At 43.1% G+C, this 25,694-nt stretch overlaps 1 protein-coding gene across 3 annotated transcripts in view; it reads right to left on the reverse strand.

The window, feature by feature from the left end:
* The window catches only part of DRC12 (dynein regulatory complex subunit 12 homolog), a 155,903-nt gene that overhangs the window by 121,549 nt on the left and 8,660 nt on the right, over nucleotides 1-25,694 (reverse strand). The window contains exon 1 of one of the 3 annotated variants that reach the window (XM_075838906.1): nucleotides 5,904-5,990. The exons of the other annotated variants lie outside the window; for them this stretch is intronic. The gene's annotated coding sequence lies outside the window, so the exon portion shown is untranslated. Of the gene's footprint in view, nucleotides 1-5,903; nucleotides 5,991-25,694 lie in introns of those variants that run through there. 3 annotated transcript variants of the gene reach the window in all.

Raw genomic sequence — 25,694 nt, forward strand, 5'->3', positions numbered from 1 at the left:
CTTTCGCTGTCGCTTTCAAGTAAAAGCTCAACTTCAGATGCAGAATCCGTATCTGAACATAGCATCTGATAGGCTTCCTCAACGCTGTATCTTCTGGCAGCCATAATGATAATACAGTCTAAACCGCAAATAATAAATGGAACTAAGCGGTTGAAATTTTTTTATCAACTAATCAACTAAGAACACTAAAGGAATTAAACGTTTTTTTTTTTAAAAAATGTACGTTTTTTTTTTTTCAAACCTAAACCTAAACCCTACGCCTAACACAAACCGTAAACCCAAGCCCAGAACAGCACCCTACGCCGTCTAACAGCGTACACGCCCTCTAACAGCGTACCCTAAAAAGAAAGTAGTTTATAATACGATTCTTAGTATATACAGTAAATATACTTATATTTATATATATATGTATATACTATATACTATAAAATACTGAAAAAAATTTGTTTTTTTTAAACCGTGTGTGAGGAACAAGTGATTTTGTGTGGGGACACTGACACACTTGTATCTGTTTCTCTCCACAGATAGAACAGAATGAGGAGAAACAGATACATGTTTTTACTTTTATTTTACTGTTGTGATCACTATGATTGGATTTCATAGTGAACACAAAAGATCAGGAACCAATACTATTGACTCCTGATCACTGCTCTAAGAACAGAGCTGGTAGCAACAGCTCGTTCTTAGAGCAGGAGCTGTCATTTAGACACCCCTGCCGGCTCTGTACACAGTAACAGCATGTGACCGCTGTGATTGGCTGTCACAGCGGTCACATGATGTTACGACGAAATCGGCAGGTCCTGATGGCTGCACTAAGAACCGGACATGATACTTACAGCCGGTTTTTAGTGCAGACTTCACCAGGGTGCCGCTAAACCCCCTCAACTACAGCGACACCAAAAGGTGTCGTTGTAGACTGAGTGCCTGCACCGCCTGACGTCAAAAGACGGTGGGCGGTCGTTAAGGGGTTAATGTGGTCAATTACAGAGCTCATTCATGGAAAACCATGAAAGGTTTTTTCATGACTGATCATCAATCTTGAATTGTGATGGATTCCGTGACTGTGTCATCTTGTAAATGTGAGGCTGGATTCACACGAGCATATTACGTCCGTAATGGACGGAACGTATTTCGGCCGCTAATCCCGGACCGAACACAGTGCAGGGAGCCGGGCTCCTAGCATCATAGTTATGTACGATGCTAGGAGTCCCTGCCTCGCTGCAGAACAACTGTCCCGTACTGTAATCATGTTTTCAGTACGGGACAGTTGTCCTGCAGCGAGGCAGGGACTCCTAGCATCGTACATAACTATGATGCTAGGAGCCCGGCTCCCTGCACTGTGTTCGGTCCGGGACTTCCGGCCGAAATACGTTCCGTCCATTACGGACGTAACATGGTCGTGTGAACCCAGCCTAAGGATGTGTACTTCATACGCATTCGATTTGAATGGAAAAGAGGGATTCCCTATGTTTTTATAGTATGGCCTGGCCCCCGGGACTTTGACCGCCATACTAGTTCAGTTCGTGATCCGACTCCTGGGACTCAGCCTATACCCTGTAGTCTTTATTCAATTTTACGTTTGCTTATATCTATTACTCTTCTTTCCTTAGATTTTTTTCATATATATTTATTTCTATTTTCTTTTTCATGTTTCTTTTCCTACGTGTAGCCCAATGGGGTGAGGACAAAGCAATTATTTTATTCACATATTGATATGTGTTATTTGTAGCCCTTGTAGGGTTTAAATATACTTGTTTATCAATTAGGCTGCCTATTGGCTGCTTGTCTCTTTAACCACTTCCCGTCGCAGTCACTTTTGGACTAAATGACAGAGCCCCATTTTTAAAACCTGACGAGTCACTTTATGTGATAATAACTTTGGAATACTTTCACCTAGCCAAGCGATTCTGAGATTGTTTTCCCGTGACAAATTGTACTTTATGTCTGGGGTAATTTAGTTGATAAATTCATTGCTTATTTGTGAAAAACACCAATATTTTGAGAAAAATTGCAAAAATTTGCATTTTTCTAAATTTGAATGTATCTGCTTGTAAGACAGATAGTAATACCACACAAACGAGTTACTAATTAACATTTTCCATATGTCTACTTTATCTTGGCATCATTTTTTGAACTTTATTTTTCTAGGACGTTAAAAGGCTTATAAGTTTAGCAGGAAATTCTCACATTTTCAAGAGAATTTCAAAAGTCTATTTTTATAGGGTCCAGTTGAGTTCTGAAGTAGCTTTGAGGGGCCTATATTTTCGGAAACCTCCATAAATCACCCCATTTTAAAAACTGCACCCTTCATAGTATTCAAAACAGCATTTAGAAAGTTTCTTAACCCTTTAGGCGTTTCACAGGAATTTAAGCAGGAGGTGAAATTTATAAATGTCATTGTTTTTTTGTTGCAGAATTTAAATTTGAATCCAGTCTTTCTGTAACACAGAAGGTTTTACCAGAGAAATGCAACTCAATAGTTATTGCCCAGATTCTGCCGTTTTTTGAAATATATAATTCGTTGCCCTAGTCTGCTAATGGACTGAAACACTGGCCTCAGAATCAAAGGAGTACCTTGTGGATTTTGGGGCCTTCTATTTATTAGATTATATTTTGGGCACCATGTCAGGTTAGAAGAGGTCTTGTGATGCCAAAACAAAGGAAACTCCTCAAAAAAGGCCCCATTTTGGAAACTACACCCCGCAAGGAATTCATCTAGGGGTGTAGTAAGGATTTGACCCCACAGGTGTTTTATGGATTTTATTAGAATTGTGCAGTGAAAAAGAAAAATTACCGTATTTTTCAGACTATAAGACGCACCCAGGTTTTAGACAAAGAAAAAACTATTGGTTAAAAAAAATAATTTGTTCAGTTTCACCACATTCTGAGAGCCATAACTTATATTTTTTCATCGTTTGAGCGGTGTGCGGGTTTATTTTTTGCGTGAAGAGCCATCGTTTTTATTGGCACCATTTTTTTAGCACTTTTTATTTCATCGTTTTTAGCGCTATGGTGACCAAAAGACAACGATTCTGGGGTTTTACATTTTTTTTTTTTACACTTTACACTGTTCACTGTGTGAGTCAAATAGTTACATAGTTACATAGTTACATAGTTAGTACGGCTGAAAAAAGACACATGTCCATCAAGTTCAACCAAGGGAAGGGAAAAGGGAAGGAAAAATTTCTACACATAGGAGCTAATATTTTTTTGTTCTAGGAAATTATCTAACCCTTTTTTAAAGCCATCTACTGTCCCTGCTGTGACCAGCTCCTGCGGTAGGCTATTCCATAGATTCACAGTTCTCACTGTAAAGAAGCCTTGTCGCCTCTGCAGCTTGAACCTTTTTTTCTCCAGACGGAGGGTGTGCCCCCTTGTTTTTTGAGGGGGTTTTACAAGGAACAGGATTTCACCATATTTTTTGTATGTGCCATTAATATATTTATATAAGTTAATCATGTCCCCCCTTAGTCGTCTTTTTTCAAGGCTAAATAGGTTTAATTCTTTCAATCTTTCCTCATAACTTAAATTCTCCATGCCCCTAATTAGCTTCGTTGCTCTTCTTTGTATTTTTTCCAACTCCAGGGCATCCTTTCTATGAACTGGAGCCCAGAACTGGACTGCATATTCTAGATGAGGCCTCACTAATGCTTTGTAAAGTGGTAATATTACATCCCTGTCCCGCGAGACCATGCCTCTTTTAATACATGACAATATCCTGCTGGCCTTTGAAGCAGCTGATTGACACTGCATGCTGTTATTGAGTTTATGATTTACAAGTACACCCAGATCCTTCTCAACAAGTGAATCCGCCAGTGTAGCTCCCCCTAGGACATATGATGCATGCAGGTTGTTGGTACCCAGATGCATAACTTTACATTTATCTACATTAAACTTCATCTGCCAAGTGGACGCCCAAACACTTAGTTTGTTTAAATCTGCCTGCAATTCATGAACATCTTCCATAGACTGAACTATATTACATAGCTTGGTGTCATCTGCAAAAATACAAATAGTGCTATTAATCCCATCCTCTATATCATTAATAAATAAGTTGAATAATAGTGGTCCCAGCACTGAACCCTGGGGTACACCACTTATAACCGGTGACCATTCAGAGAAGGAATCATTGACCACAACTCTCTGGATACGGTCCTTGAGCCAATTCTCAATCCAATTACAAACTATATTTTCTAAACCTATAGTCCTTAATTTACCCATTAGGCGTCTATGGGGGACAGTGTAAAATGCCTTTGCAAAGTCCAAAAACACTAAATCCACAGCGGCCCCTCTGTCTAGACTTCTGCTCACCTCTTCATAAAAACAGATTAGGTTAGTTTGACAACTTCTGTCCTTAGTAAAACCGTGCTGGCTGTCACTTATAATGCTATTTATTGTCACATAATCCTGTATATAGTCCCTCAATAGCCCCTCAAACATTTTCCCCACGATGGATGTTAAGCTTACTGGTCTATAATTACCAGTATTGTAATAATTTCGTACTTTTACGGATGCAGCGATACCGATTTTTTTAATTATTTTTTTATTTTTACATTGTGCTCCGGGGAAAAATGTGAAATGGTGTTTTTTTTTACTTTTAAAAAATGTTTCCACTTCTAAAAATTTATGTAACTTTTTTTTTTTTTACACATTTTATTAGTTCCCCTAAGGAACTTGAACCAGCAATTATTAGATCGCTGGTACAATACACTGCAATACATGGATGAGTTACGGAAACAGGGTAACTCGCTGAGCTACGCTGTTTCCGTAGCTCCCATAGTAGTGAATGGCAGTTACAGAAGCTACGTAGCATGCTACGCTGTTTCCGTAACTACTATTCAGTTCTATAGGAGTTACGGAAACTGCGTAGCTTAGAGACCATGTAACAAGGAAGTGGCCGGAAGACAGCGGAGCCGGGTAAGATAGAACGGGGCTTAGGGGGCCCCGTTCTAGAGATAGATGGGGGTCCCAGAGGTTGGACCCCCATCTATCTGACATTTATGACATATCCTTTGGATATCTTCAGAAAAAGCGTGGTGAACAGCAACACACGTCTCCCAAGTTTCAATAAATATGTTCTTTTATTAGTCAAACATCCAGTAAAAAAAGGCAACGTTTCAACCCGTGACAAGTGGGTGGGGGGGGGGGGGGGGGGTCTTTCTCAAGCCTAACAATGTGTCTAACAGTGTGAGTTTAAATATGGAAGTATACAACATCACATGGTGCAGGTAATCCAATCAAGACATCAGCACGTCATAGAGAGACTCACACAGGTGTATAATTACATGCATAGCAGTGTTCCCATATAAGTGTTCATAGTGCATCATATTAAACATTCCACTAAATGACAATCAATTATATATATCATTAAAGAAAACAGGAGACAGAAGGCATGAAGCAAAAAAATTCAAAGAGTGGATGAGCTCCCCACACTGCAGCAGCAGTCAGCATTGAGCTAGTGTTAGGCCCCATGCACACGACCGTGTTCGGTCCGTGATATACGGTCCGCATGTCGGCTGCATGTCCCGGACCGAACACAGTGCAGGGAGTCGGGCTCCTAGCATCACACTTATCTATGACGATAGGGGTCACTGCCTGTCCGCGGAACTACTGTCCCGTACTGTAATCATGTTTTAGTGTGTGACAGTAGTTACGTGGATAGGCAGTGACACCTAGCGTCATAGATAAGTATGATGCTAGGAGCCCGGCTCCCTGTACTTTGTACGGTCCGGGACAAGCGGCCGACATGCGGACCGTATATCACGGACCGAACACGGTCGTGTGCATCAGGCCTTACTGTGCATGCCTGTGTAGTGTTTACTTCTGGATTAGTCAGATCGTATAAAGATAGGGAAGAGGTTGACAGACAGAGATGATCACTCCATATCATGCAAGTCTCCTACCCCAGGGACTGATCGTGCTGCAGAGTACATAGAATCACAAATGTTCCCTGCTCGTAACACATAAACGTACATGACGCCGTTACTAGGCAACCTAAACCACCTGATCACACTTATCCAATGAGAGTTGGGAGGAGGTGTTAGGCTTCACATAGGGCCATTTCTTCTAAGTAGTGCGTGGGATTCACTTTCCTACTGATTTGCATCAGAATGCAGGGTATATTGTATAGATCATACCTCCCAACCGTCCCGGATTCAGCGGGACAGTCCCGCTGTCCCGGGCGGTCGGGGTATGTCCCGCTGTCAAAATAATTCTGAAGCAGGGAACCATCAGCTCTGTGCTTCAGAATTGGTTCATAGCAGAGGAGCAGAGGGAGCTCCTACGCTCGCCGAGGGCTCCCCGGGCACAGTGCTACTTTTCGGATGCACTGAGTGTCTGACTCACCAGTCACAGCCCCGCTTGTAGCTTTCCTGTGCTTAATTAGCGTGGGAAAGCTACAAGCGGGGCTGTGACTGGTGAGTCTTACAGTCACTCCCAGTGCACACTGCATGCAGCAGCAGTGGCAGCCAGTCTGACTGTGAGTCTCTGACCAGTCACCACACCCACTGCAGCAGAGAGACCGACGTTGCCGGCAGGATAGATTAAGATAGTGCCTGTCGTTATTCAATAAACCCTCAACTACTACTGTTTTGCAGGTATTGAACATGACAGCTTCTATAGTGTAGTGGTCAGCTTGCCTGCCTTACACATGGCAGGTTGCTGGTTCAAAGCCCAGCAGGGTTTTTTGTTTTTTTTAATATTATTAATATCTAAGTTGTATTAGGTTTTGTTCACACTAGCATTAATATATACGTTTACCTCTCTTCCGTCAGAGGAAGAGAGGATCGATACGTTAAACGGAAAGTAACGGTTTCATTAGAATCACCATTGCTTTCAATGGTAATTCTTTTGTATCAGTTGCTTTTCGTTTGTCTCCGTTCGCTACATTTCCGTTCTTTTGAACGGAAATAAAAGTTCTGCAGACTGCACTTTTGTTTCCTTTAAAAAAAATGGAAACTTATCGAACAGAGACAAACGGAAAGCAACTGATACAAAAGAATTACCATTGAAAGCAATGGTAATTCTAATGGAACCGTTGCTTTCCTTTAACGTATCGATCCTCTCTTCCTCTGACGGAAGAGGTAAACATATATTAACCCCTTCCTGCAATTTCACGTACAGTTACGTGATGAGAGATGGTCTTTTCCCACAACTCCACGTAACGTGAAACAGATGGAGCTATCTCAGGAGCTGAGCCAACGATATCCCCGCCGGGTGACAGCTGTATGTTACAGCTGGCACCCTGAGGTATCGGCCAGGACCGGAGCTAGCCTCCGATCCGACCGATTAACCCCTCAGATGCTGCGTTCAATAGAGATCGCAGCATGTGAGGAGTTTATAGCCACCGGCACGCCAGCAACGTGATCGCTGGGTTGCCGGTGGCTGCAAAGGCAATCGTAGGGCTAATACTTACCTCCCGGTCTGCCAGTAATGTAATCCTCCTATGCCCAGTCGTCGGCGGGGCCCAGGAGGCTTCCGGTACCATCGGCAAGATGGCGCCGGCTCAGCTTCCGGCTCAGAAGTGGGCGACACCCCTATCTATCGCCAGGAACCGGAGCTAGCTCCGATAGTTGGCATTAACCCCTTCGATGCAGCGATCCATTGTGATCACTGCATCCTAGAGGTTTGTAGCAAATCGGCAGCCTTGCGATTGCAAGGCTGGCGACTGTTATTATGGCAACAGGAGCCCTAACAATGGACTCCTGTCTGCCATTACATAAGCTGATTAGGCCCCGCCCAGAGGCGGAGCCTTATCGGCTTGCTGTCAGTAAACAACTGACAGTTCCAATACATTGCACTACATAGGTAGTGCAATGTATTAGAACATCAAACAAACAGTCGGACATTCAAGTCCCCTAGTGGGACTAAATAAAAGTGTAAAAAAAAAAGTTCAAAAAAAGTAAAAATAAAAGTTGTAATACATACAATAAAAGTTTCAAGTAATAAAATAAAACACAATCGCCCTTTTTCCCTTATCAAGTCATTTATTATTGAAAAAAATAATAAAGCCATACATATTTGATATCGCTGCGACCGTAACGACCTTAACTATAAAAATATTATGTTATTTATTCCGAACAGTGAACGCCGTAAGAAAAAAACTAAAAAATACTGACATAATTGCTATTTTTTGGACACTTTGTCTTGCAATTGAAATAAAAAGTGATCAAAAAGTCGCAGGTACCCAAAAATGGTACCTATAAAAACTATAACTCGTCTCGCTAAAAACAAGCCCTCATACAGCTCCGTCGACGAAAAAATTAAAACCGTTATGGCTCTCACAACTTGGCGACAGAAAAAATCCATTCTCTTTACAAAAGTTATTTTATTGTGCAAAAAGTTGTAAAACATAAAAAGTGCTATAAATTAGGTATCACCAGAACCGGACTGACCCGCAGAATAAAGGTAACATGTAATTTATAACGCGTGGTGAACGCTGTATAAAAATAATCAAAAAACAGCAATTCTGGCATATTTTTTTAGTCAACTTGCCTCCCAAAAAAAAAAGGATAACAAGTGATCAAAAAGTCGCATGTACCCCAAAATGGTACCAATAAAAACTACAGCTCGTCCCGCAAAAAAAAACAGCCGTCATACCACTACGTCTATGAAAAATAAAATTAGTTAAGGCTCCAATAAGCCAGGAAATAAAAATATGCATTTGTGCCGGCCCAAGGGGAACATTTCTTCTGTTTCAAGTGGCGAATTATCAAGGCCCCTAAAATTAGGGAACCAGGAAGGGGAGGGCCCAAACATATCTGCTGGAAGCGACGGTGCCCGTATTATACCAGGACAACACTTCCCAGCAAAATTCCTCAAACTGCAAAGATCCCGAGTGTGGACCAAAAGGGGAATAAGTAAGGACCATTTATTAGTGCGGCATCGGCCTGGGTGTCAGGAACATTCAGTTCCAGTTAAGGAGTTAGGGACTCGCAAGTCTGGGGATCCTTGTCGTGGATTGCGAGCTTGCGTCCCTTTGGCCAAAATGATCACTAATACCCCAGGTATTTTTCATTATTACGTATATTCGCTTCTCTTAGACACAGCCGGGTCTTTGATGCTGGGAGAGCATAGTGTGTTGTTGTTTGGCATAGCAAGCAGGGTAGCCCGCTCTATGAACTATCAAGGCGTCACAAATAGGCTTCTACCTGGCTATACACGTTGTGCCTCATGACGTACACACTATCCCTCCATGTTTCACACACTTGCACCCCATTATTCATTTATTTCTATTGAGGCACTTCACTCATTACTGCCCCCTATATTTCACTTCTAGTATTACACTTGCACATACACTATTAATTTATTAATTTTTACTACACATCTCATGCACCACACACCACTCCCCTCAAGACTAGTGGGAGTGGCTATCATTATTTAAAGCACCTGCTCACTCTCCTTCATCAGCGTTTATGACCTGGCTGTGTCCATTTGTAAGTATGGCCTTTTTCTGTGTTTTTGTATATGTCCCCTTGTTTTTATCTGTTTTGTCGACACCGGCCTGTGCAGAAAGGATTGTGTCACAGCGTAACAAATATCTATGGAATATTTTATTGTTTTTTTTTACCCCATTATTATACCACCTGACTATGCCCCTTATATACTCCGCCCGGGTTACATGTACCCCCACATTATAAACGGAAAAACCAGTAAGACTCCAAACAAAACTACTACAAGCAAAATCCATGCTCCAAAAGCCAAATGGCACTACCTCCCTTCTGAACCCTACAGTGTGCCCAAACAGCAATTTACTTCCATATATATGGCATCGCCATACCTGGGAGAACCCAATTTTAACAATTTTTGGGGTGTGTGTGTGTCTCCAGTGGCACAAGCTGGGCGCCACATATTGGCATATCTATGGAAAAAATCCCATTTTCACTCTGCAACATCGAGTGCACACCAATTTCTGCCAATCACCTGTTCAGTTAATATGCTCACTACACCCCTAGGTGAATACCTTGGTGTAGTTTCCAAAATGGGGTCACTTCTAGGGGGGGAGCCACTGTTTTGGTCCCACAGGGACTTTTCAAATGCGACATAGCGCCCAGAAACCAATCCAGCAAAATCTGTACTCCAAAAGCCAAATGGCGCTTCTTCCCTTCTGAGCCCTACTCTGTGCCCAAACAGCAGTTTATGACCACATATGTGGTATTGCCGTACACAGGAGAAGTTGCTTTACAAGTGTTGGGGTGCTTTTTTTCATTTATTTGTTGAGAAAATGAAATATTTTCAGCTAAAACTACGCCTTATTGAAGAAAAAGGATTTTTTTTTATTTTCACTGCCCAATTCTAATAAAAACTATGAAACACCTGTGGGGTCAAAATGCTTACTATACCACTAGATGAATTCCTCAAGGGGTGTAGTTTCGTGAATCGAGTCTTTTTTGGAGAGTTTCCACTGTACTAGTAGCTTAGGAGCTTTGCAAAAGTGACATGGTGTCAAGAAACCAATCCAGCAAAATCTGTGCTCCAAAAGCCAAATGGCGCTCCTTCTGTTCTGATCCTTGCCGTGTGCCCAAACAGCCGTTTATGACCACAATTGGGGTATTACCGTACTCCAGAGAAGTTGCTTTACAAATGTTGGGGTTCTTTTGTTCCTTTATTTGTTGAGAAAATGAAACATTTTGAGTTACAGCTACGTCTTATTGGAAAAAAAGGATTTTTTTTTACCTTCACTGCCCAATTCTAATAAAATCTATGAAACCCCTGTGGGTTCAAAATGCTCACTACACCCCTAGATGGATTCTTCAAGGGGTGTAGTTTCCTAAATGGAGTCACTTTTTTGGTGTTTTCACTGTTTTGGTCCCTTAGGGGCTTTGCAAATGCGACGTGGTCTCCGCAAACCATTCCTGCTAAATTTGAGCTCCAAAAGCCAAATGGCGCTCTTTCCCTTCTAAGCCCTGCCGTGTGTCCAAACAGCCTTTTATGACCACATGTGGGGTATTGTTTTACTCGGGAGAAATTGCTTTACAAAAGTAGTGGTGCATTTTCTCTTTTTAGTCCTTGTGGAAATTAGAAAAAATTAGCTAAACCTACATTTTCCTTGAAAGAATGTAGATTTTCATTTTCACGGCCTACTTCCAATAATTTCTGCAAAAAACCTGCGGGTCAAAATGCTCACTATACCCCTAGATCATTTCCTCAAGGGGTATAGTTTCCAAAATGGGGTCACTTTTGGGGGATATCCACTGTTTTGGCGCCGCAAGAGCCTTTCAGACCAGACATGGTGCCTAAAATATTTTCTAAAAAAAGGAGGCTCCAAAATCTTCTAGGTGTTCCTTTGTTTCTGAGGCCTGTGCTTCAGTCAATAAGTGCACTAGGGACACATGTGGGGTATTTCTAAAAACTGCAGAATCTGGGCAATAGATATTGAGTTGCGTTTCTCTGGTAAAACTTTCTGTGTTACAAAAAAAATAGATAAAAAATTAATTTCTGCAAAAAAAAAAAAGAAATTTGAAAACTCCACATCTACTTTGCCTTAATTCCTGTGAAACATCTAAAGGGTTAAGAAACTTTCTAAATGCTGTTTTGAATACTTTGAAGTTTTTAAAATGGGGTGACTTATCGAGGGTTTCTAATATATAAGGCCCTAAAATCCACTTCACAACTGAACTGGTCCCTGTAAAAATAACCTTTTGAAATTTTCTTGAAAATGTGAGAAATTGCTGCTAAAGTTCTAAGCCCTGTGATGTCAAAGAAAAATAAAAGGATGTTCAAAAAACAATGCCAATCTAAAGTAGACATATGGGTGATATTAATTAGCAACAATTTTGTGTGGTATTACGATCTGTCTTACAAGCAGATACATCTAAATTTAGAAAAATGCTAATTTTTGCAATTTTTCGCAAAATTTTGGTGTTTTTCACAATTAAATACTTAATGTATCGAGCAAATTTTGCCAGTAACATAAAGTCCAATGTGTCACGAGAAAACAATCTCAGAATCGCTTAGGATAGGTAAAAGCATTCCGAAGTTATTACCACATAAACTGAAACATGTCAGATTTGAAAAAAATTGGCTGTGTCCTGAAGGCCAAAACAGGCTGTGTCCTTAAGGGGTTAATGGTAGTGAAAAGAAGCCTTAGGGCCTGTTCAAATCAGCGTTGGCTTTCCGTTTCGGGGTTCTGTCGGAGGTTTCCGTCGGGTGAACCTCACAACGGAAAGTCCAACTGAAACCACAGCTTCCGTTTCAGTCACCATTGATATCAATGGTGACGGAAACATTGCTAATGGTTTCCGTTCATCACCATTCCGTTTTTCCGACGGAATCAATAGCGGAGTCGACTGAAACGTAAGCTGTGATTTCAATTTGACTTTCCGTTGTGGGGTTCACCCGATGGGAACATCCGACAGACCCCGGAACGGAAAGTGAACGGTGATGTGAACAGGCCCTTACATTAATCGTTTTTTAATTCAACTTCAGTTGTGCCCGTGCTCTTCTTTTTTCTATCTCACTTGTGTGATCACTTATAAAAGGTGTTACTTATGCTCTTTATTATCACTGAGGCCCCATGCACAATCTGTGATTACGGGCACGTCCGGCTACGGACGTCAGCGGACAGTCACCCGCATTTGCAGATCGTGCTCCCATTATAAAGTATAAAATAAAAAAATAGGACATGTCCTATTTTTTACTGAAGGTTTCTACGGCCATTGAAATGAATGGGTCCATAATTACGGACGAAATCTATGGTCGTGTGAATGGGGCCTTACTCTTGATTTTGATGTGTCCGTAAAACTTTTGGTCTGTCCGTGATTTTTAGCTCAGTTGTCCAGAAATTTCTGAAGAGGAGGTTGGCAACGATGCCGGGGAGTCTTCAGCGATGGGGTCATTATACTGTATGGGGAGGCTATTGAGGCATTATGCTGTAGGGGGGCTTTAAGCTGTATGGGGCAGCTATGGGGCTTTATACTGTATGGGGCAGCTATGGGGGCATTATACTGTATGGGGCAGCTATGGGGCATTATACTGTATGGGGGCATTTGTATGGGCATTTTACTTTATGGGGCAGCTATGGGGCTTTATACTGTATGGGGCATTATACTGTATGGGGCAGCTATGGTTGCATTATACTGTATGGGGGCATCTGTATGGGCATTTTACTGTATGGGGCAGCTATGGGGACATTATGCTGCATGGGGCAGCTATGGGGCATTATGTTGTATGGGGGGAATTTGTTTGGGCATTATACTGCATGTGGGGCTCTGTGTAGGCATTATACAGCATGTGAGAATCTATGTTGGCATTATACTGTATGCGGGCATTTGTGTTGGCCTTATACTGTATGGGGGCATTATACTGTATGGGGGCAGCAAGAAGGGAATATACTGTGGCACTACCTACATGGGCACTGTGTCTCTATCTACAAGGGCACTGGAACTAGGGGCAGCTAAGGCGGCATAATACTGTATGGGGGCAGCTATGGGGGCATTATGCTGTATGGGGCAAGCTATGGGGGCTTTATGCTGTATGGGGAAATTTGTTTGGGCCTTATACTGCATGGGAGCATCTGTATGGGCATTATACTGCATGGGAGAATATGTGTGGGCATTATACTGTAAGGGGCCATCTGTGTTCGCTTTATACTATATGGGTGCATCTATGGGGCATTATACTGTATGGTGGCAGCTGGGAGGGCATTATACTGTGTAGGGGCAGCTATTCGGTATTATACTGTGTGGGAGGCACTATGGGAGCATGATATTGTGTGAGCTGAATCGGGTGTGTATGGGCGGGGATTAGGAGGGATTAGAGGCATGGCTTAAAAGAAAAAAAATTGTCCCTCTTTGTGATACTTGAAAGTTGGGAGGTATGGTATAGATATTTAGTCTCAATGATCCTAAATCCCTTCCTCCAAGAGGACATCTCACTGATTTAAGGGAGCGCTCATCATAATGTTCGATTTAACTGATCGAACCTTAACCTAGCGCAGCATCATAAAAATAATTAATATCCCTGAATCTTCCCAATCACACAGATTAGCCAACCCCTCCATACACAAAAATATTTGTAATACATAATCTTCATATTTTTATTTTTTCAAAAACATTTTTTAGACATTTTTTTTGGGGGGGGCATAAGGGGGTAATCATCTCTGTCCATCCATTTCTAGGAGTGATATTTCGACTCTATATCCTGACTCCTCCCATAATCCAAGTCGCCGATGCGTGGTGAGCAAGCCTTCTCAATGTATATATCATCTCCAACATCTAAAAATATTTTAAAAATTGTAAATCACCAAGTGTATGCGAATTCTATGTAATAAAACCATAATTTAAAAAAATCTAGACAATATAACAATGAGGATTTAAAGACCTGGCACAACCTTGTATTCAAGATTCAATCCCCTTGGATGCAAAGTATCTAATTCATATATCCATCTAAGTTCCTTCTTTTTAAGCATTCTCTGCCTGTCACCCCCTCTCCTCAATACTGGAACAGAGTCAATGACCCTAAATCTCAGTTTATTAAGCTGATGGGTTTTTTCTATAAAATGTTTCGCTACCGGCAGCTCTATCATTTTCTTTCTAATCGTGCTCTTGTGTTTATTAATCCTTAGTTTGATAGGCATAGTGGTCTCCCCTATATAAAGAGAGGTGCAGGGACAAGTTAGTCTAACCTGAAATTCTTTACCAGTGTATGGATGACAAAAATGATCACCCTTCAAGATGTTATTACAGTTACAGCAGCTCAAGCAAGGAAAATTGCCTTTTTTAGGAGGGCAAAGGACAGTCTGTGTATCCTTCTTTCGACTTCCTCTATCTGACTTCACTACTTGATCTTTTACATTCTTAGCCCTTCGGTACGACATAATGGGCGGAGAGTTCAATGCAGCAATCCCACTGTGCCCATTGGATATAATTGGCCAGTTCCTACGTAGAACATGTGAAATGCGACCACTTAGATGTCCAAAAGTGGAAATAAAAGGTATCCTTTCTTGTCTGACCTTACATTTAACTTGTACTGTTTCAGTAAGGAGTCTATCCTTATGTTTTTGTATAATATATTTGGGGTACCCCCTTTGTCTGAATTTCCCACACATTTCCGTCAATCTGATCTGTTTCTGTGTGTCGTCAGATACTATACGGTCAACCCTCAGGAGTTGGCTCCATGGGAGAGAGTCAACCATGTGTCTTGGATGATTACTATTGAATAAAAGCAAATTGTTACGGTCCGTTTGTTTAATAAACAAATCAGTTGTTAATCTACCATCTTTCAATTGAACCAGTGTGTCCAGGAACTGCAGCTCACTCCTTGAATAAACCATGGTGAACTGCAGAGCCGGGACACAACTGTTGAGTTCAAGAAGAAAATTATCCAAGGAGTCATTGTCACCATCCCAGATGAAAAAGATATCATCAATATATCTCCACCAGCAACGGATGCAACCCATATGCTGTTCACCACGCTTTTTCTGAAGATTACATTACGTCAGACTGGGTTTGTCTGATTTTACAGTGTGACACCGCTCCTGATAACGGGATTTGTGCTGCTTCAAATATTGTATTTTTTGGATATCCTGTGGATATGTCATAAATGTACTTCATGGGAAAACCACTATTAATGCCGCGGTCGCTATTGACTGCAGCATTTAACAGGAACAGTGCCATCGCCAGAAGCTGACACCTGCAGTGTATGGAGCGGGCTCAGCACGTGGGCCCGCTCCATACATCATCCCCTCCCCGCACCATGATGTGCCGGCACATCGCACATCACGGGTCGGGAAGGGATTAAGTAATGAGCGGTCAGGGGGCTCGGCACTGCTGGGTCCCCTGACTGCCGACTATAAGACGCAGGGACTTTTTAGCAAGATTTATTCTGCTAAAAACTGCGTCTTATAGTCCGAAAAATATGGTACATTTTTTTCCACTAAGACGTAGCTTTAGCTCAAAATGTTTCATTTTCTCATAAAGTAAAGGAGAAAAAGCACCCCAACCTTTTTAAAGCAACTTCTCCATAATACGGAAATACCTTATATGTGGTAATAAACTCCTGTATGAATACACATCAGGGCTCAGAAGAGAAAATGTGCCATTTGGCTTTTGGAGCGCAGAATTTGCTGGATTGGTTTTTCTGCACCATGTCACTTTTGCAAAGCCCGGAAGGTTCCAGTACAGCGGAAACTACCAAAAAGTGAATCCATTTGGCAAACTACACCTATTGAGGAATTAATCTAGGGGTGTAGTGAGCATTTTGACCCTACAGGTGTTCCATAGATTTTATTAGAAATGGGCAGTGAAAATGACAAATATTTTTTTTTACACTAAGACGTAGCTGAAGTTCAAAATGTTTCATTTTCTGAACAAATAAAGGAGAAAAAGCACCCCAGCATTTGTAAAGCAACCTCTTCAGAGTAGGGAAATACCCCATATGTGGTCATAACTTGCTGTTTGGATACACAGCAGGACTCAAGGGAAGGAGCAACATTTGGCATTTGGAGCGCAGATTTTGCTGTATTGATTCCTGACCAATACAAGAGCCATGGTAGGACAAGTTTGGTTTTTTGATAACATTAGTAGGTTTAGCAGTAAAGACTGCGCATAATAAAGAGAAATTGACTGACTGATTTGACAATGTTACAGATTATGTGTTTGGTGTTTGGTGTTTTGTTAGCTGCCCAAGAGGACATGTGCCAAGTAGTTGGCCCAACATGTTGCCATTCTATAGACTTTTTGGCATTATGCAGGTCAAGTATAACATAGAGCAAGCTAAGAAAGTCCTCAAGGGGGGAGGGGATACGCCTTCCATTAAAGGCATGGTGTTGCCCGAAAAACATGTTTTTTTTTTTAAATTTAAACATTTAGTGTGTGGGTGATTAAACATTGTTCAAATTTTTTTTATTTTTTTCGCGAGTCAGGAAATATTATAAATTTTTTCTAATTTATAATACTACCCATTTTTGGTCACTAGATGGAGCTAGTTCCCAAAATTGCAGCATTGCAACATTGGGTTAAAAGCTCTCGCTCTAGTGAGCTCTCAGCATCCCCCCCTCCTTTATCCTGGCTAGTGCCGGGATAAACGAGGGGTTTGAAAGGTTTAACCTCCTACACTGTGTGTCGCCATTTTTTGAGGTAACCCACAGTGTAGTAGGTTTACATACAGTAGTAAACACACACAAACACTAACATACATTGAAATCTCTTACCTGCTCCTGCCGCCGCGGCTCCCTCCGGCCCGTCCGCTCCCTTTGCTGCCGCTGTTCCATGTGCACAAGTCCGGAAGCCGCGACCGGAAGTAGTAATATTACTGTCCGGCCGCGACTTCCGGTCCACAGGAAAATGGCGCCGGACGGCGCCAATTTTGAATAGGACTGTGTGGGAGCGGCGCATGCGCAGTTCCCACACAGACGCCGTACACGGACGTGAATGGGACGGGAGCCGTTCACAGTCCCTATGGGACTGTGGCTGCCGTACTCCATGTCTGTGTGTGTCGTTAATCGACACACACAGAAATGGAACAAAAAATGGCAGCCCCCATAGGGAAGAAAAAGTGTAAAAATAAGAAACAGTAAAACACAAACACACAAATGAATATAAACGTTTTTATTAAAGCACTAACATCTTTAACATATAAAAAAAATTATTTGTGATGACACTGTTCCTTTAAGTACCAGGCTTGGATACAAAATGTTCTCAAATAAAAAAAAATTGGGAAATGTGAAAGTGATTAGAATATGTTTAAATGATTACATTTTGAATAGACTCCAACTTGTATGGTGGCGTCCATTTTGAATGTCTGGAATCCATCTTGTGGCCTGAAGGAGCCATTTTGAGATTAATAAGTCATGTTGCTTTAAAGCTAATATATCTATGTCAGCAAAGTCTGAAACAATTATATGGTTTTTCTTTAGTAAGGGCCTGTTCACATCAGCGTTCAATTCCGCTGAGGGGTTCCGTCTGAGATTTCTGTCGGGTTAAGCCCTCAGCGGAATGTCAAACGGAAACCTCAGCTTCCATTTCCCCCACCATTGAACTCAATGGTGACGGAAACCTAGCTAATGGTTTCCGTCTGTCACCGTTGTGACAGCGTTCCGTCGTTTTGGACGGAATTAATAGCTGTGAAATATATTTTAATATCTTTTTTTTTTTTTTTTTTTTTTTTTTTAAACTCGTTTTATTGAAAGAATTGTACAATACAAATGTCCATAGTACATACCAGAAAATAAACACATTTATGTAGTCATACAAATTTTGAACACAGATGCAAATTGGCTATGGTGGTATTTAACATGTCATAACCTAATAGATCTCATAGTTAACCCTCAGTAATAACATAATAACATCCCAGCGGGCATAATACTTTCCCAGGCCAATTTGAGTTGTTCCATACAAAATATAGAAATCCTATAAGTAACCCATCATGCAACATCCGTCCTCCTCAAGGTTGCAGCAACTGGTCCCTCAGGTCTGTAAATCTATTCGGAGTATACAGGGTACACGGTGAATCACACCAAATCTGCCAAATTTTATAACATTTACCAATACACCCTCTTTTCTTATATAATACTCGCTCGTATGGAATAATGGAGTTGATCAACGATTTCCATTTCGTCACCCTAGGAGGTCTCTGATCCATCCACCGAAGTGCGATGGTTTTCCTTGCCATGAACAATACTTCTCGCAATAAAATACGTATGTGGAATGGCCACTGATCTTCAAGCAGCACCCCAAATAGACAAATCTTGGGTGAAAAGGGGATCGGCTGCTTCACCACTTCCTCAACCACTTTCAACACCTCCCCCCAAAAGGAGGCCACCACTGGACAATCCCAGATCATATGCCAGAAATCAGATTTGGGAAAACGGCACCTGTGGCATTCAGTGCTAGGATATCTGCCCATTCTATGCAGCCTCACCGGCGTGAGGTAACTCTGATGAACTATAGCTAATTGAATCATTTTATTATTTGCCGCCGGTGATACAGACATAGGAGATGAAAGTACATCCTCCCATTCCTCCCCTGTCAGATCTGGTATCAGGCTCTCCCATTTATCTTTTACCGGTAATTTGACATTGGCCAATTTAGCATGTATAAGGGCCGTGTAGACAGCCGAGATCAGCCCCCGGGGGCCCTGTGATTTAAAAACTCCAGTCAAAGGGAATCGTGAGAATTCGTGGTCTGACCTAGGGTATTGACTTGTGAGAGCATGTCGCAGCTGCAGATATCTATAAAAGCTTTTCCTAGGAATTTGGAAGTCCTCTTGCATTTGCGCAAAGGATTTAATGGCATTATCCGTATACACATCCCCGATTCTAAACACCTCAAGGCCACCCCAGAAAGAGGGGGCCTGCCCCTCCATTAGATTCGGAAGAAGGGGATTATCCCATAGTGGCATGTCCACCTGTATATCTGCATATGCATGAATTTGTTTGGCCGCCGTCCATGCCTGCACTGCCACCTTGTGGATTGGGAGCATTCTTTTATAAGTTCCCGGGGAGCTTTCTAGCACTGGCCAAAGGTGCGTTAGATGCAAATATGTAGCGAGGTGCTGTTCCCTCATTGGTAACGGGTCCGACCCTGTCCAGAGCTGTAGATATCTCAACTGCCCAGCTAGATAATACATAAACAAATCCGGTAGTGCCATTCCCCCCTCCTGTTTAGGTCTCTGCAGAGTAGCCAAGCTAAGTTTGGATCTGTTGGATCCCCATATAAAAGCCGGGAATAATGCATGTAGGGATTTAAAAAATGCCTTATATACTGGTATGGCTGCGTGCTCCAGAACATACAAACACTTTGGCAGAATAACCATTTTAATTAAATTTACGCGACCCGTCACTGCCAGTGGGAGTGCCCCCCACACCCTGAATTTGAGCTTGATATAGTCTAACAGAGGCAGTATGTTGGTGATTTGATCTTGCCTATGGTCTCTGTTTATGATAATACCCAGATATTTAAAGGACGACACTACCTGCAGGCCGTGCTCAGCTTCCGCCCATCCCACTTCCTTCAAAGGCATGAAAAATGATTTGTTCCAATTAACATGTAGGCCAGAAAATCTACCGAATTGGTTCAGGATTTCAATAGCTAGCCCCAAGTTGTCTTTCGGGTATGACATATACAATATCACATCATCGGCGCACAAACTAATCCTCTCCTCTTGTCCTCCCACTACTATTCCCCTATATTCTGGGTGCGTTCTTACACGTATCGCCAAAGGTTCAATAGCTATTGCAAACAATAGCGGGGAGAGAGGGCACCCCTGCCTGGTACCTCTACGGAGCTGAAAATAAGGAGACATTATACCATTAATCAAAATTTGTGCCCTCGGATCCTTATACAAGATTTTTATACATTTAATGAAAATCGGGCCAAAACCAAACCTCTGTAATGCTTCAAACAAATATGCCCAGTCAACGGAATCGAAGGCCTTGGCCGCATCAAGAGATGCCATTGCCCAATCCTCCTTCAGTGCCTCTCCTATTTGAGCCAAAATTTGAACCTTACGTATATTGTCAGATGTGGACCTCCCCGGCATAAAGCCTGCCTGATCCGGATGAATGAGTTGTAATATCACCTTATTCAGTCTATTTGCCAATACCTTTGCAAGTATCTTGTAGTCTAAATTCAGTAATGAAATAGGGCGGTAAGAACTACAGTCCCTAGGGTCTTTGTCAAGTTTTAGTAACACTACAATTGTGGCATCATAGAAACTGTCCGGTAGTTTCCCCTCCCTCCGGGCATAAGAATACATAGAGCATAATGGGGGGATGAGCTGGTCAGAGTAACGAAGATACACCTCCAATGGAACCCCGTCCGGGCCCGATGCCTTACCCTTCGACATATCCCTCAATGCCTGTGTAACCTCGTCTTCCGTGATATCGAGTTCTAACATATCCCTGCCTGCCTCATCTAACTGTGGAAATTTCAAGTCCTCCAAGTATGATACACACTCGGACCACTCATACGTATACTGCGAGGAGTATAAGTCCCTATAGAATTGGGTGAATCGGGCTGCTATACTAGGGGTATCCGTCAACTCACGGCCCTGACTGTCCTTAATCTTAAGTATTGCTGAGCTCTGAGAGAAGTGGTGAATTAAATGAGCCAGCAATTTACTTGATTGGTTTCCCAGTTCAAAATAGGTCTGCCGAGCAAAAAACAATTTCCTATCAGCTTTTTCTTGTAGTAATAATAAGTATTTACGGCCCAACGTCAGCCATGCATGTTTGTTTGCTTCAGATGGGTTTTCTATATACTCGCCCTCCAATGTTTTACATTGCTGTGCCAACTGACCCTCTTCCTTTGCCGCTTCCCTTTTTATGTAGGAGATTGTAGAACGCAAGCAGCCTCTAAGGTAGGCCTTCAGGGTATCCCATAAAATATTAAGATTATCACACGAGTTATTGGTATCTTGAAAAACCTCCAGTTGATCTGGTATACGATCTTGCGGCCCTATCAGGGTGAGCCAGAATGGATGAATTTTCCAGCTACCAATCCTCACAGGTCCTGGGTGATTGAAACATGCTACCATCGGAGAGTGATCTGACACTCCCCTTACTTCATAAGAAACATCCGTTACCATCGGAACCATTAGAGCGTTCCCAAAGATATAATCTATACGGGACAGGGAATTCCTACCGATAGAATGACATGAGTATACCTTTACAGTCGGATGTTTGCACCTAAATATATCTATCCAACCCATTTCTTGAAATAGCAAATTCAACTCTGTTGGAGCCACCGATGCAACCCCACGATCCACTTCCCCTCTAAATCTGTCACATTTGGGATCCATGACCATGTTAAGGTCCCCCATGCCCAGTACCGTAGCTTGTGGGTAAGCGGCGGCAAATGCGGCAGCCTCATGTAAAATCTGTATATTCGCCGGAGGAGGAACATATAAGCCCAGTAATACAAATGGTATAGTGTCAATGTAAGCATGTATAAACACATATCTACCTTCCTTATCCACTTTAAGTTTAACCGCTTCCCACCTCAGAGATTTGTGGATTAATACCGATACCCCCCGGGAGTAGGACGTATGGAAAGAGTGTGAAGCCCATTGGATCCAAGGTCTACGCAATAATCTCGCTTTGTCTGGGATTAAATGCGTCTCTTGCAGACATATTATAGAGGGATTAAATTTACGGATACATGCAAAAATGGCTGCCCTTTTCCTCGGGGTACCCAGCCCCCGTACATTCCAAGACACAATCGGTATAGACGCCATTAGTGGGGCCGGAAACTATGTCTGCCTCGGAGGGAAGATGGCTCCCGACTCCTGCATAATACCAATATACTTTCACTAGTGACCTTTCCCCACCTTCTTTGCACTGTGTGACTTTTTAGACATTTGCATTCATAAATGAGTATAATTTCGCCTAAATACGGCGTTAAAAACATAAACGACAGAACTAACATATAAACAGTAAATTGTATCGGCAATGCGAGATGATACATAGGCCATTGCCGAATCATGCCCTCCTCGTGGCACCAAAGAGTAACGGGGAAGGCCCCGTGCTATTAGGCAGTGTTAACGCATCCTTCCCTATCTACATCTTAAAACACCATATTACTTCTCAAGCCCTTTCCATAAATTCGTACAGGAGGACTATAAAACAATCAGCAGTGTAAACAATATATCAGTAATATTTAACCGTAATATGCTTCCTGCGCATATACCCGGATCTCTCCTGCAGTCTCTCAACTGGGACCCCTTCTTCACTTCGGCCGGATCACACCTTCCCACTATAGGCCAAGCTCCATGGACAGAATGGTGACAGATTGATAGTCCCGGCAGTCCATTCAAATGAAATGGGGAGGATAAGAATGACCCTTTTCAGGGCCTCCGGATCTATCCACCCGCCGGATAAGACTGCAAATTGGGTGTACCATAACATTGGAATCCCTCCTTAAACACAGGAGATCAACCAGTAAAAAGAAAACCTTTTAGCCTGCATCAGGCGCATGAGAAACTCCAGCATCATCTTTAAATTCCAGCACTTTCCATCCTCACCCTCCAAAGGGGTCACACGCGGCGGGGCGATCTCCTCCCTCTCACCCAATCGTCGGCCTCCAGCGGAGAATTAAAAAAGATAGAACGGTCGTTATCCACTACCCGCAGCCTTGCAGGATACGCCATAGAATATGGGATATTGAGATCCCTCAGCCGCCTTTTCACCGCCATAAACGTAGCTCTGCGCTTTTGTAGATCAGCCGAGAAATCCGGGAATATGGATATAGCAACGCCATTATACTTAATTCCTTGCAGTCGGCGGGCTTGACGTAGGATCATGTCCCTGTCGTTACAATTAAGCAACCGGGCCAGCATCGGCCTCGGAGGGGCCCCAGGTGGAGGTGGTCTTGCCGGCACTCTGTGCGCCCTTTCTACTGCAAAGGCCTGCGAATAAGGTGCATCTGGCAGTATCTCTTTCAACCACTTAGATATGACTTCGCCCGGATCTTGGCCCTCTGATTTCTCAGGCATTCCTATTATCCGGATATTATTCCGGCGCAGCCTATTTTCCAGGTCATCATTTTTTTGTTTTAATAACTCCGTCACGGATTCCAGATCCGTAATCGCACGTGGCATGGCCGCCATCCTGTCTTCCACCCCAGACACTCTATCCTCCACATGTGTCACTCGTTCTCTCAAGGCCTGCATATCCTGCCTGATGAGGCCTATATCAATTTTCACCTCCTCCATCTTACCGGTCAGCGAGGTCTTGCATGCTGATATGGCTGCCAGGAGTTTGTTCATCACCTCTGTCGGGGTAGGTTCCGGCTCTGTCTCCTCCACCACCGCTGAGGAAGATGTCGTCCCGCCAGGCGTCTCACTGCCCTTTGAGCGCTGCTGCAGGGAAGCACGGCCGCCATCTTTGATATCTTCCCGGGCATAGCTCTGTAGCTTTTCCGTGGCCGTTTGACCTCTCGTGGGGCCCATAACTCCACTCTTACCACCCGACTGCTGCCTGGATCTCCGGGACGTAATGATGAAGGTAAGGAACGATCAGGATATTCACAGGATCAATATAGCACGGAACCACAGCGGAGCTCTCAAGTCATGCGACTGCTCCCGTTGCGCGCCAAGCCACGCCCCCCATATTTTAATATCTTTATATGTGTGAAAATAAAAGTGCTTAATATGTACTGCTATGGACAGTTGCCACTGGAGCTCACAGCTCTGCTGACACAAGAGCCTACATTGGGGGATGGCTATTCTATTTCAAGTCGTTTAGTTTATGGCTTTGCATTTCAGCTGTTACAAAGGCAACGTGAGAAAACCTTATGACATTGTATTTCTTATGGCTAAAGATATGTGTGGAGTTTTGGGAGATTACCATATTTAGAATGTTCATGCTTTGCAAGTATGAGGTTACCACCTACTCTGATTTTCTTATAAATAAAGATGAATCACCCCCTGGGGGCAGAGATCATTTGAACACTGACGCTGCGTGTCATGGTCTCTCCAGCTGGCCTCTCTCAGATCCACCATTGAGAGAGCATTCATTAATTTGGACCTCATAGACAAATGCAGATAATGTCCAGCGTTAATGGACAATGTAAATTCTGCAGCGACATTACTTGGGGGCTCTTGTCCGGGATTCTCAACACAAATCGAAGGCGACAATCGAAGGTGGATGACGGCTAAGATAACGGAGAACTGCACACAAAACCGGTGAGTAAGAACTGTTATTCTTACTGTGCACTTCTTTCTTGTTTTTGCTGCCATCCATGTATTGTCTCTTTTGACTATTTGGGAACCATGAACACCATTTGTCTATGAGGCAGTGGCTTAACTACCGCCGTAACAGCCATAGCATAAGGGGGCCTGTGTCGCCCGCTGGCACGGGCCCCCACCATGGCCGGAGGCTCCGCTAGCAGCCGATATGGCTGCTACAGCGCGACGCCACTGAACACTACGGCAGAGCAGGGAGGTATCTCCCCGCTCTGCCATTAAACAAAAGACATGTATCCCCTATCCACAGGATAGGGGATACATGTGTGATCGCTGGCAGCGATAGGGAGAACGGGGGACTGAAAGTCCCCTGAAGTTCTCCATCACAAACCTCGGACTTCCGGGGTCTGTGTCGGCAGCTCCGTAGAAATGAATGGAGCGCCGGTGCGCATGCGTGACCAGCGCTCCTTTCATTTTTATAGAGCTGCGCAGGCGCCGGAACTCAGAGGTTAGTCATGGAGAACTTCGGGGGACTTTCAGTTCTCCCTATCGCTGCCAGCAATCACACATGTATCCCCTATCCTGTGGATAGGGGATATATGTCTTTTGTAGGACACACTGTAGGTCGGATGTTTTTGGGGGGTTGGAGCTGCATGGCGTTCCCTAGAGGGGGGCTGTATAGCGTTACCTACAGGGGGGCAGTATGGCGTTCTCTACAGGGGGGGCTGTATGGCGTTCTCTACAGGGGGGGCTGTATGGCATACAGCCCCATCTGTAGATAACTCCATACAGCCCCCTCTGTAGATAACTCCATACAGCCCCCTCTGTAGATAACTCCATACAGCCCCCTCTGTAGATAACTCCATACAGCCCCCTCTGTAGATAACTCCATACAGCCCCCTCTGTAGATAACTCCATACAGCCCCCTCTGTAGATAACTCCATACAGCCCCCTCTGTAGATAACTCCATACCGCCCCTCTGTAGATAACTCCAAACAGCCCCCTCTGTAGATAACTCCAAACAGCCCCCACTGTAGATAACTCCATACAGCCCCCTCTGTAGATAACTCCAT

This window comes from Rhinoderma darwinii, chromosome 10 (genome assembly GCF_050947455.1).
Source record: "Rhinoderma darwinii isolate aRhiDar2 chromosome 10, aRhiDar2.hap1, whole genome shotgun sequence".
NCBI lineage: Eukaryota > Metazoa > Chordata > Amphibia > Anura > Rhinodermatidae > Rhinoderma > Rhinoderma darwinii.